The sequence below is a fragment of the Neofelis nebulosa genome, chromosome 8, assembly GCF_028018385.1.
Source record: "Neofelis nebulosa isolate mNeoNeb1 chromosome 8, mNeoNeb1.pri, whole genome shotgun sequence".
Lineage (NCBI taxonomy): Eukaryota > Metazoa > Chordata > Mammalia > Carnivora > Felidae > Neofelis > Neofelis nebulosa.
Window position 1 is genome coordinate 71,132,699 of NC_080789.1, and position 12,843 is coordinate 71,145,541.

General features: G+C 38.9%; 1 protein-coding gene and 1 long non-coding RNA gene across 6 annotated transcripts in view; one reads left to right on the forward strand and one right to left on the reverse strand.

Moving 5' to 3' along the window:
- Window positions 1-12,843, reverse strand: part of TMEM117 (transmembrane protein 117) — a 521,337-nt gene that overhangs the window by 409,401 nt on the left and 99,093 nt on the right. The window lies entirely within an intron of this gene.
- LOC131519734 (uncharacterized) overlaps window positions 7,769-12,843 on the forward strand; it is a 61,604-nt gene continuing 56,529 nt past the window's right edge. The window contains exon 1 of the long non-coding RNA XR_009265764.1: window positions 7,769-7,879. This is a non-coding gene — a long non-coding RNA (uncharacterized LOC131519734). The remainder of the gene's footprint in view (window positions 7,880-12,843) is intronic.

Here is a 12,843-nt window from a genome sequence, read left to right on the forward strand (position 1 = left end):
ATATAGAAGGAACACTTTTCCTGACCTTTAAGTAGACCATCTAAGGAGACACCTGAATAAATATGAGCTAGCCAGAGAATAAGCAATGGGAAAGGGGGTGGTGGGTAGAGGGACTTATTTGAAGACCCAGGGGTGAGAAAGCACAAATTTTATTCATAGAAATAAAAGAAGTTCACTTTGGATGAACTTAGTGTTTTGGCAAAAGGAACAAAAGGGCAGAATAAAGAGGTGAGCTGGGGCCACATTATTTAGAGCCTTATAAACTTGGACTTTATTATGAAGACAATGAAAATCCACTGCAGAGTTGTAAGCAGGAATATCCAGGTTTTAGAGGAATCACCGCAGTATGGAAAATGAATGAGAAGGGGGTAGCCACTGCAGAAATCCAAGGAAGAAACTAGGAGAGTACCAGTAAGGATAGGTCTACGTAGATGGATTTGAGAAACACTTAACAGGTAGAATCAAAGAGTCTCTGTGATTTACCACACGTCTGAGATAAGGGACCACAGGAAAGAATGAACAATATCTAAGTGTTTGGCCTTAGCAACTGGTTAGCTAACGAGCCATTCACTGGTAGGGAACAGAGGAAGCCAGCAGGGGTGGGGTCTGGGGTGTGAAATGAGTTCAACTGTGAATTTATTTAGCTTGAATATTGTTGATATACTCAAATAGATATTAGTATGACATGAAACTCAGAACTAAAATTAGGGATAAATATAAATATTTTAGAATCACACATATAAAAATAGTCAATCAAGCCAAAAGGGTCGATCTCATTCAAGGAGCCTGAATAGAATAAGAAAATCAGACTACAACCCTGAGTGATGGGAGCCTAAAGAACACTGTAAGAGCAGTACCATGAGAGGAGAGAATAAAGAAAGGAGGGAAAGGTATGGCATGAGAAACCAAGAAGGTTTCAAGATGGCAGGAAAGGTGGTAAGTGCCAAGTGCTAGAGCTCCCTTGCCCTCTCTGGTAGAGCAAAATAAAGACTGAGAGATATCCATTGGTTGGTTTGACTAGGAGATCACAGGTGACCAAGTAGATTTGGGACCTGCACAGGATGATGTCAAGACTCGTGGCAAAGAGCAAGACGGAGATAGGTGCTAAAGCCTCTTAGTGAGTGAAAGGAATAATCACCAAGTTACTAGAAGACAGAATGGAACAAGTACAAGGTGAATGCCGGAAGCCTCCAAGGACTTTATACGAGGGTGGGGGGCGGGGTGTGATTTTAAATTAATTTTTGAAGACATAATAATAAATCTGCACTGCGCATTAACAAACGTCTATCACAAAGAATATTTTGCTTCTATCCTCTTTTGAAACATTAAAGGGAATTTTTTTGCTTCATCCTACAAAGTAAAAGGATATTCCTATGGCTCTGTTGTGCTTTCTTTGATTAGAGATGTTGTGACATTACTAGCTGAAAGGATTTTTATCTATCTTTTTATATTTCCGCTTGCAATATAACTCTTACTTCCTAAAGTAAAATTCAAACTCATTTCCTACTAAAAGGATATACTCATAAATCAGTGTGTCACACATGGCTCTTGAGGAAGTGTTAAGTGATTTTAGTAAGAATTATTTGCACATGTGCAGGCTGCAGTAAAAACTGCCAAGTCTGGAAATAGTTTTAAATACAGGTACTTTCTCATGCCTAACTAAAAGAGCATGACACCATTATTCCTAAATTGAAGTGGTATATGGCACCTATAATCTGATGACTCTAAGAATCTGTACTGTGCTAAAGAAAGAAACTGAAAAATCCTGTAGCGTTTTAGCTACCCCTATAGTCAGAATAGTATGGGAAGTTGCCTGAACATTCCTTCAGCGGGTTTTTCAAGCCAAATATGTTATCTTTTCTGTAGCAAATACTAAAATTAGGCTTGAGGAAAAAGATCATAGAATTCTATACCTAGAAAAGAATTTAAGAAGTTACCTGCCAACTATGCTTTCCTTGGTCACAAGGTGGAACTTTAAACCATTCTTAAAAGACAACCCACCATCTGTGGAAGAAATTTGACTAACACCTCTCTGATGTGGTATCAGCTTGCTGTTGTTGAAAAGGGCAAATATGGGGGCGCCTGGGTGGCGCAGTCGGTTAAGCGTCCGACTTCAGCCAGGTCACGATCTCGCGGTCCGTGAGTTCGAGCCCCGCGTCAGGCTCTGGGCTGATGGCTCGGAGCCTGGAGCCTGTTTCCAATTCTGTGTCTCCCTCTCTCTCTGCCCCTCCCCCGTTCATGCTCTGTCTCTCTCTGTCCCAAAAATAAATAAAAAACGTTGAAAAAAAAAATTTAAAAAAAAAAAAAAGAAAAGGGCAAATATGGAAGACATTCTCCTTGGAAGCTAGTTAAGTTTTACCTGGGTGCCATACCTACAATTAGATTAGTCATTAAGACTAGAAATAAAGACCATATTGACAGACTTGGAAGGAAACAGCTCATTAAAAATTATTATTGGGCCGCTTGGGTAGCTCAGTAGGTTAAGTGACCGACTTTGGCTCAGGTCAGGATCTCATAGTTCATGAGTTTGAACCCTGCATCAGATTCTGCACTGACAGTGCAGGGCCCACTTTGGATCTTCTGTCCTCTTCTCTCTCTGCCACTTCCTCTGTCTCTCTCTCTCCCTCTCTCTCTCAAATAAATAAAACATTAAAAAAATCTTCTTTGTTGGGCACCTGTGGGGCTCAGCTCAGGTCATGATCTCACCGTTCGTGGGATAGAGCTCTGTGTCAAGCTCTCCACTGACAGCACAGAGCCTACTTGGGATTCTTCTCTCTCTCTCTCTCTCTCTCTCTCTCTCTCTCTCTCTCTCTCTCCACCCCTCCCCTGCTTTCTCTCTCTCACTCCAAATAAATAAATAAATAAACAAACAAACAAACATTTAAAATTCACTGTTATATTTACTGTAAGGATTTGTTAGGAATGTTCTTGAGGATGTCATTCTCTACATTTTAGAGGGTTCTCTTTATGAAAACTCACAGGAAAATTTTCCTTTTGGTTTTCCTAAGAAAGACCTGTAGTGCTTCTCCCAAATATACACTGTATGATGCAATGCATGGTCTTTAAGCCTGAGACTGGGTTCTCTGTTGATTACTTGCTAATATTTTATGGGACAGCTTTAACGTTTCCCCACCATCAACATGGAGGACGATATCCAGAAAAGCATGGAGCAGAAAATAAAATTAGTGCAGAGACTGAAGAAGAGTATATATAGGAAAAACTACACAGCATACAAAGGGAATTTGTTTTGTGGCAATTCGAGATGTGTGTGTGTGTGTGTGTGTGTGTGTGTGTGTGTGTGTCTGCTGTGTGTCTGTGTCTATGTATTTTTTTTTTCTTTCTGAACATTTTCATCACACAGAACCCATTATTTGAGTACAGTATATTAACTATTCACTGCTGAAGAATAAATTATCCCAAAATGTAGTGGTTTGTAACAGTAAGCATTTATTATCTCACTATTTCTGTGGGTCAGGAATCTGAGCACAGTTGAACAGCATCCTCTGGCTCAGAGGCCAGGTCACAGGCTACAATTCCCACACCAGCAGAGGCAACAGTCTTCTCAAGGCTTGATTTGGGGAGGCCTGGCTTACAAACACACTCACATGACTGCTGGTGGGTCTTAGGTCCTTGAGGGATGTTTGGAAACAGCTCCTTGCCACACAGTCCTCCCATAAGACTACAGAAATTGTGTGTGGTAATTTTGCTCCAGAGTAAGGGTTCCAAGAGAGAGACAGACAGACAGACATAGACAGAGATGGAGACAGACAGAAAAAAAGGCAAACAAGATATAAGTCTAATCTTAGAAATAATACCCCATCATCTTACTATATTTTATTCATTAAAAGCTAGCCACTTGGTTCAACCTACACTCACCCTACACTGGCTTGAATATCAGAAGCAGGGAACATCAGGACCACCTCAAAGGCTGCCCACTGAATACAGTTACTGTCATTTTCTCCTATGACAGGGGTCCCCCTTTACTCCAGTCAGGATCTGAGTTGAAAAAAAATGGAGCTTGATAGGTTTGCCTTAAGCAAAATGGAACGTATTTAAATTTTCTTAAGCAATAGTCATGGGAGCAGAAAATGGAATTCACTTGGTCAGTCAGTCCTTAACCTTGACCACACTCTGGTCAATAATAAGGCCTTTCCTGAGGCTTTACTATGAACATGGATTTGTAAAACTTTCTAGGAACTCATTCTTACTATATTCTAACCTGATACAAGTTATTCATGGACAAGAGGCCATGAGATCCTTTATCTTGAAACAATCTCATGGTCCCTATTAGAAACTGAAATTGGCTACAAAGTAATTACAACTATCCAGGAATATTCAGTGTGCATCAAGGCCAAGTCTTCTTTCTAGAACATCCCCAGATGATCCTTTTTCTATCCAGGTCTCTCTCTATTCTCTCCTACTGATTTTAGGTAGGGCAACCATATGTGCCAGAGTGCCCCGACACCACAGTTTAAGTAATGCTTTGTAGTTTTCTTCCTTATTTTACTCTGGCTACAGGGAATGGGATAAAGGGATCACCTTGTATCCTCTTCTTTTGCTAGTGGGAAGGGTTCAGAGAAAGAAAAGGCAGAAGTGAAACAGGAAATGCTCATTGCTAACTCCTCCCAATCTCTCTGTTCTCCAAGCAGTGGTGCACAGTCGACATATATTTAATAAAAGGAGAAAAGGCTGAGACTATTGAGCAGAATTTGAAAGATATATGTGGCACGGATAAAATACACCTAAGGACAACATTAAAAACAAAGTAAGCTAAATTCACAGGAAAAATATGGGCAAGGCTGTTTTGACTCCCTCTTAACCCTTCTGGGCAAATGAGAACTTCCTGGCTAGCTGTAAGAGCAGGCAGAGCAATCCACAAAGCAGATGGCTCCAATCCAAGCCAATTATACAGGTCACAATTTCCCAGTCCAGTGCTTTTCCTGGGCTACAATGGAAGAGATAATGTAGATATGCAACCATGTGATTTACTATCTACTCTGCCTTCAACCAAAGTCGGGAAGAAACATTGCTATGAGCAGTGCTATGCCCAGAAGCTTTCAGGCTCAGGTTCAATTTAATTATTTTTTTTTCTTTTTTAATTCAAATTCTTCCCCTCTCATGACCTCATCTTTTGCCTTTAGCAAACTCCTCCTTAACTTTCCCAAAAGGAGGAATTGACTTGAACAAATATTTCTGTACCTCCAATTATTTCTTCACTCACACTATAATATTGCTAGCATGGAAAGGGGCCCTGTTGCCAGGGCAACCAGGAGGAGTGCATAAGTTCAGCCTCAGTTGGATTCTCTATTCTAATTGATCAAATTCCAGCTGTGTTCTTGACTTATCTCAATTTTGTAGACATAAGAAGGCAAAACATCTCATAATTTCTCTGACAAATTATATATTTACCCATATCTTCATAAGGTCCCACTGACCAGTGTCTTTTCTCCTAAATCCACTAACTCAACTCATTTATTTCTAATAATCATAGATGACATTGAAAGTGTTCAGAACAGACATGGCATGAGAAACACCCAACACAATGAATATATTCACCAAATCAAAATGTATACTAGAGGTACACAAGAACTGAACCAGAGCATGTTAACTATCAATCGATCAATAATACCTTGAAACCATTCATTCCTGCTATCAAATAGATTTCTCTGATCAATTACTGTGCTTTTAATTACCTGATTGGCCATATGATATTAACACTGCATACAACTAGATTAGATTCTGCATACACATCAATCAGATTTTGATGTGAAATTCATTCATTCCTTTTCTGTCACATCATAGTTACAATGATTTTGTAAAAATCATTATATATATATATCCCCTTTATAGGAAGAAAGACACTGTTAGAAAGTGCAGAAGGAGGCTGGGAACTGCAATCATACCATGTACCTGGAATAATGCTACTGACTACCATATGCGGCCACTCTTACCTCAACTAGGAAGCGATTATGTGCTTCCTGATATCCTAATTCTTCCTGGATACAGTTTCCAGTCTCCTTGTGCTTGGTTGGGGCCAAGTAATTAGTGCTAATCAAAGTTGTGTGTCAACTAGTCTTTAACAAAGCAGTAAAGAGTATCCAATGGAAAAAAGACAGTCTCTTCAACAAGCAGTGTTGGGAATATTGGATGGTGACATGCAGAATGAAACTAGACCACTTTCTTACACCATACACAAAAATAAATTCAAAATAGATGAAAGACCTAAATGTGAGACAGGAAACCATCAAAATCCTAGAGGAGAACACAGGCAGCAACCTCTGTGACCTTGGCCAGAACAACTTCTTACTAGATATGTCACTGAAGGCAAGGGAAACAAAAGCAAACATGAACTATTGGGACCTCATCAAAATCAAAAGCTTCCACACAGTGAAGGAAACAATCAACAAAACTAAAAGGCAGCCTGTGGAATGGGAGAAGGTAATTGTAAATCACATATCTGATAAAGCATTAGTATCCAAAATCTGTAAAGAACTTAACAAACTCAACACCCAAAAAACAACAGCCCAGGTAAGAAATGGGCAGAAGACATGAATAGATACTTTTCCAAAGTCGACATCCAGATGGCTAACAGACACATAAAAAGATACATAACATCACTCATCATCAGGGAAATATAAATCAAAGCCACATTCGGATACCACCTTACACCTGTCAGAATGCCTAAAATTAACAATACAAGAAACAATAGGTGTTGGAGAGAATGCAGAGAAAGGGGAACCCTCTTGCACTGTTGATAGGAATGCAAATTGGTGCAGCCACTCTGGAGAATAGTAAAGAGGTTCCTCAAAAGAATGGAAAATAGAATTACCCTATGATCCAGCAACTGCCTTATTAGGTATTTACCCAAAGGATACAAACACAGATTTGAAGGGGTACATGCACCCTTAAATTTATAGCAGCATTATCAACAATAGCCAAACTATGGAGAGAGCCCAAATGTCCATCAACTAATGAATGAATAAAGAAGATGTGGGTTATATATACATATATATATACACATATATATATGATGGAATATTAATCAGCTATCAAAAAGAATGCAATCTTGCCATTTGCAATGACATGGATGGAGCTAGAATGTATTATTATGCTATGTGAAATAAATCAATCAAAGAAAGACAAATACCATATGATTTCACTCATATGTGGAATTTAAGAAATAAAACAGATGAACATATGGGAAGCAGGGGGAGGGGAAGGGGAAGAGGAGAGAGGAAAACAGACTCCAAGAGACTCTCAGTGATACAGAACAAACAGAGTTGAAGGAGGGAGGTGAGTGGGAGATGGACCAAATTGGTGATGGGTATCAAGGAGGGCATTTGTTGTGATGAGCATTGGGTGTTGTATGTAAGTGATAAATCACTAAATTCTACTCCTGAAACCAATATTGCACTGTATGTTAACTAAAATTTAAATTAAAAAAAAATTTTGGGGTGCCTGGGGGGCTCAGTTGGTGGAGCGTCTGACTTTGGCTCAGGTCATGATCTCACAGCTCATGAGTTCGAGCCCCATGCCAGGCTCTGTGCTGACAGCTCGGAGCCAGGAGCCTGCTTTGGATTCTGTGTCTCCCTCTCTCTCTGCCCCTAACCCACTCACAGTCTGTCTCTGTCTCTCTCAAAAATAAATAGACATTAAAAAATTTTTTTTAATTTTTTAATTTAAAAAAAAAAGAAAGATGTTTTTTACACAGTTAAAAAAAAAAAGTTGTGAGATGTTACATTCCATCAGAATGTTGAATTACTTCCCTGAGACTCCAGGAGCAACTCTCAACATTACAATGTAGTTACTATTTCAACCACGGTCCCAGAGGGAGGATGATGAAGCAGAGTCCTCCAACCGACTCACAATGAAATGTAGTGTGAGTAAAAAAACAAATTTCGTTGTCTTAAGCCATTGAAATTTTGGATTTGTTTGTTACTGACACAGACTCTAACCTATCCTGACCGGTAGAATCTTAGTTTTAGGATCTTATCACTGGAGCCTCCTGTTCAGTGTTCTAATTCTGAGATACCAACTTCAGTGGCTTTTAACATGGAGCCCATAAACTCCCTCACACTGTACGCAAAATTTAGGAGGCTGGGGAAGAAGATCCACGGTGTTCATTAAATTCTCCAAAACTCCTGACTTTAGCTCTGCCTTGTTGCTGATTCTTAAGTAATCTATGAGTTTAGTCTCTAACCATGATAGGTAACCTCTGGTTGCCAACCTTGACTTGGATCTCCTTGCCCTAGACTCCTACCTTGTCTTTGTAACCCATCATCATTCATTGTCTGGCTATGATGAAAATGTGCCTGTGACCTGCCTCCAGAGCTGAACGAGCTCTGGATACTTGTTTGATCTCAAGGAGATCAGTCTTTAAACTGTAACTGGTAATCAGTGCCCAAAGTAGGTACTCGAAAAATGTTCTTTTAATCAATGAGGCTGATCTCAAACAGATCAACAGTGTCTGATACCTTGCTCCTATGAAAGATAAGGAAAAATGGCTATTGTGAATTTTAATTAAAAACCCTCCCAAAGCCTGATGAGTCTAGGTAATAAAGTCTCTAGAAGCAATTCCCCAAATAGGTGCACAAATCTAGCTTTTCTACTAGTTTAATTTAGGTCATTGAATTTTTAGAAACTTACCCTAAACTGACTTACCTTAGATGATGTATCCAGACAAGTGAATTGTTTAAGCAGCTGATGTTCTGTAGCTTAGCTGTCCTTTCTGCTGAGCCCTGTGTTAACTTAACATGATCCTAACAGACATATCATATCTGTTGCTCATTTAAGACCTATATAATCCTGTTTACTTATCAGTTTATGTAGATCCACATATTCAGTTAAGATGTCACTGTAAGGTTCAGTATAAGCTACAACCTCTTATCTCTCTGTAGTTACTTATAACTTTATCATCGATTCATTTTTTTAAGTTTATTTATTTGAGAGAAAGAGAGTGCATGCACACACACGAGCAGGGGGAGGGGCAAGGGAGGGGGAGGGGGAGGGAGAGGTGGGGAGAGAGAGAGAATCCCAAGCAGGCTCTGCGTCGTCAGCAGAGAGCCCAACGTGGGGCTCAGTCTCACGAACTGTGAGATCATGATCTGAGACAAAATCAAAAGCCTGGCGCTTAACCAACTGAGCCACCCAGGTGCCCTGATCAATGATTTATTTTATATGCTTAGCTTTAAGTTTGCACATCAAATTCTCTAATAAAAGTAAAATGGTTTAATAAATAAATTTGACTATCTAATAAATATTATATATACATATACATGCATAACAGTATATTGAAAAACATATACTATTACATATAATATACATTTTATATTAAAAATGTGCATATTTAGGGGCGCCCGGGTGGCTTAGTCGGTTGAGCATCTGACTTTGGCTCAGGTCATGATCTCACAGTTCGTGAGTTTGAGCCCCGCGTCGGGCTCTGTGCTGACAGCTCAAAGCCTGGAACCTGCTTCAGATTCTGTGTCTCCCTCTCTCTCTGCTCCATCCCCACTCATGCTCTGTCTCTCTCTGTCTTAAAAATAAATAAAACATTAAGAAAAAAAATTGTTTTAAATGTGCATATTTAGGTAGTATATGGATGATCTTGAAGCAAAGAAATCTATTAACATTTTTCCTAAAAAACTGCACATGTGGTATATATTCTTCTCTATTATTACACAGAATGCTGAACATCTTAATGCTTTGCAACATCCCTGGGAACCATCCTCCTCATCTTTAAAAAATGCATTTTGGGGGGAGAGAATTAAACTATGTAGTCTACAAAATACAAGTCAAAATCTAATACACCTTTTCTGTCTTCATATTTTGTGTATATTTTACTAATCTTTTATTGTAAAGGACGTAAAGCAGGTTTTTTTTTTTCAATTAGGTAAGGGTATCCATTTAATACATTACTTAAATATGATGTTTTTCTATGTCTTTTGTAACCAACTTGTTCAAGTATTTTATGCACATTTGCTTCTCTAAGAAAAAAAAAAAAAAAGTAGAGCGTCAGGGTACCCTGGCAGTAGCCTAAAGGAAACTGAAATAGAAAGAAGCTAAGCAGTTCCAATGAGATTCTCCTCTCGAGGAAAACACAAGCGGGGCTCATTTATCTTTACCACAGAAAGGCACTATCCTCCCGATCCGGTGCGAGAGTAGAAGTTGTAGACATTCCTGACTCAGCAGCCAGAGTAGCGAACACAACAGTGCTACAAGTGATGTTACCTTGACAGGGAACGATTGGAATGATGAAACATTTTATTAACAGAATTCTGTTTACTGGTTCTCTGATTCCCTCAAGAATAACTATGGGGTTAATAGGTGACAAAGGGGGTTACTTGTCACCGAAATGTCACTTTCTCAGCTCGTGCTGGGTCCCTCTTATTCATTTATTAAATTAAACTATATAACTTCTGATAAAACGTAAGCCTCAGGCTATCATATACATCAACTTTTCATGCCTGGAAAGTAATGATTTCCTACATGTTCACCACTGGGAAAAAGGGACTGAGATGAAAATTAAAGATATTCATTATTACACAGTCTCTAGATAATGCATATTCACACACATGCACATAGGCATGACTGCCACGTCAGTAATTCCCATGTTATCATCAATAATTTCACCAAATGTTCCCTCTTTTCAAAAAAGACAAACTTAGCAAATAATCATTTAGTAACTTAATATATGTTTGATTTCCTCTTCTGAATCCCGATTAAATATTATATTAGCTCTGTGTATTTGCTTTTCATTGATGAAAAATAAGGAACAGTTTATGTATATTCATAAAGATGCATTCATAGCACTTGAACCGAGTGCTATGTATTGCATATACTAATCTGACTCTATAATGCAAGTATATTTAATATTATGTATTATGTACTATTATGGCATAGGAAATTAATATTTATTGAAGACCTACTAGTGCTAGTTTGCATACATTGATAATAATCACCATAGTTGTAATGACAATAAAGTAGTAAGATCATTGACATGTATTATATCATTTCGTTATAATGGCCGAAGTACTTACTGTTATCATTATAACTAATACTTACTGAGAGCTAAAGTACTTGAGAAACTAAAATATATTTTCTATTATTATAAAAGCAACTAACACTTATTAGGAGCTCATTACATGGTGGGCAGCACACCAATCTCTTTGCACACATTGTCTTCTTTGATTGTCACAACAAACTTAAGGCAGTACTAACATCCCCATTTTGCATCAGTGGAAATGTGGCTCCGATAGTGAAGTTTGCCTGGGGTCACATAGCAAAAAAGAGTGTCAGCACACAAGTCCATGCTATTTCTAGGACAACACATTGCCCTTCGTACAAAGCAAAGCCAATGGCGACTGAGATTATGTTTAGTTTGTTTCTCCACTTTGGAAGCATGCATTTCCCCAAGATTAACAATAATAATGGTGAGGTTGATAATAGTAAACCCAGTAACAATCCTGTAACAGCAACCTATGTCTTAAAAATGAGAAACGGTCTAACTTTTCCAAGTTATTTTTGCCAGTGAGCGGCTAAGATGGGGCTAAAGTCCAGGTCTTTCAATTGCCGCATTCGAATTTTTCCCCTGTAACAAGCTGATAAACTATTTAATGAGAGAGTCGAAATAAGCAACTGTAAACAAGGATCATGGAACACCTCTTAAGTGTGTCAAAACAATGTCAATTCTGGACAGATAATAATGCACTCGCACACAGTAATAAGGATGCAACATCGATTGTGTTTTTCATTAGTGTTTTAAAACTTCATCAATTCAGACAACACTTACAGTAAACTCGTGATAATTTGGCTGTGCTGCGCTATTTTACCTTTGTACTATCAAAACCAAGTAATGCGAAACCAATACCATTAAAAGCAGCCAACTGTGCCCTATTGCTATACTGCCTCTGGCTGGCTAAGTAATTCTCCTTCTCCCTTGCCCGACCCTCCCCAACCAATCCCCTTTCCCTTCCCTCCCTCCCTTTCTCTCTCACCAAGCCTGCCTCCCTCCCTCCAGCACCCCACTGGGTCAGCCCCCATGACCAGACCCAGCCATTCATTTCCAACTTTTCTTCTCTCCAGCCCATTCTCAGCAACCAGCTCAGGCCCCTTACTCCCAGCCTTGGTAATTAATTGTACTATTATTGTGAATTAATCGTACAAGCAAGTCAATGTTTAGCCTAATTAAGAATGAAGCCAACAAATTATGTAAAGCACCACTCCAGCAGAATTTGCATTCAGCCTTGCATTAGCAGCCAATCAAGCTTTTCAGCTATTGACTCAAGTATTTTCAGACTTCATGAATACCTACAGCCAAGCTTTCCCCCCATCCCAGCTTCTAAACCCAGCCCAAGGACTCCATCCTTCATCTGTCCCTCTAGGCCCACCCCTTGAAAAACAATAGATCTCTCTTTTTATTTACTAAAATTTAAATGGATAATTTGGGACATTAATAGTGTTGTTAGTTTAGGTCACACAAAAACTGTAGTGTTTAACATTACAAAAGACCGTTTAAATTTTTTCTTGCCATCTCCCAAAATAAATATAGCACTTTTAAAAACAACAAAACACACACACAAACGTCCCTTCCTCCAAAGGAAGCTACCAGTGTAAACAATGGTAGCAGGTCACCAACTTTGTACTTGAAAAATAGCAAGTGAAAATCAGGGTTCTTAACAGAAAGAAACATGCACCACGGCCGTAACTATCTAGATCAGTGGTGACCAGAAAGAGAAAAAAATGTTTGAGTAAGGAATCTGAAAGCATTAGTGAAGGTTTTAAAAATAGTGGACATAGGAAGGAGAAAAGTACTGCATGGAGTGAAATTTCACCCTGAATTTTTCC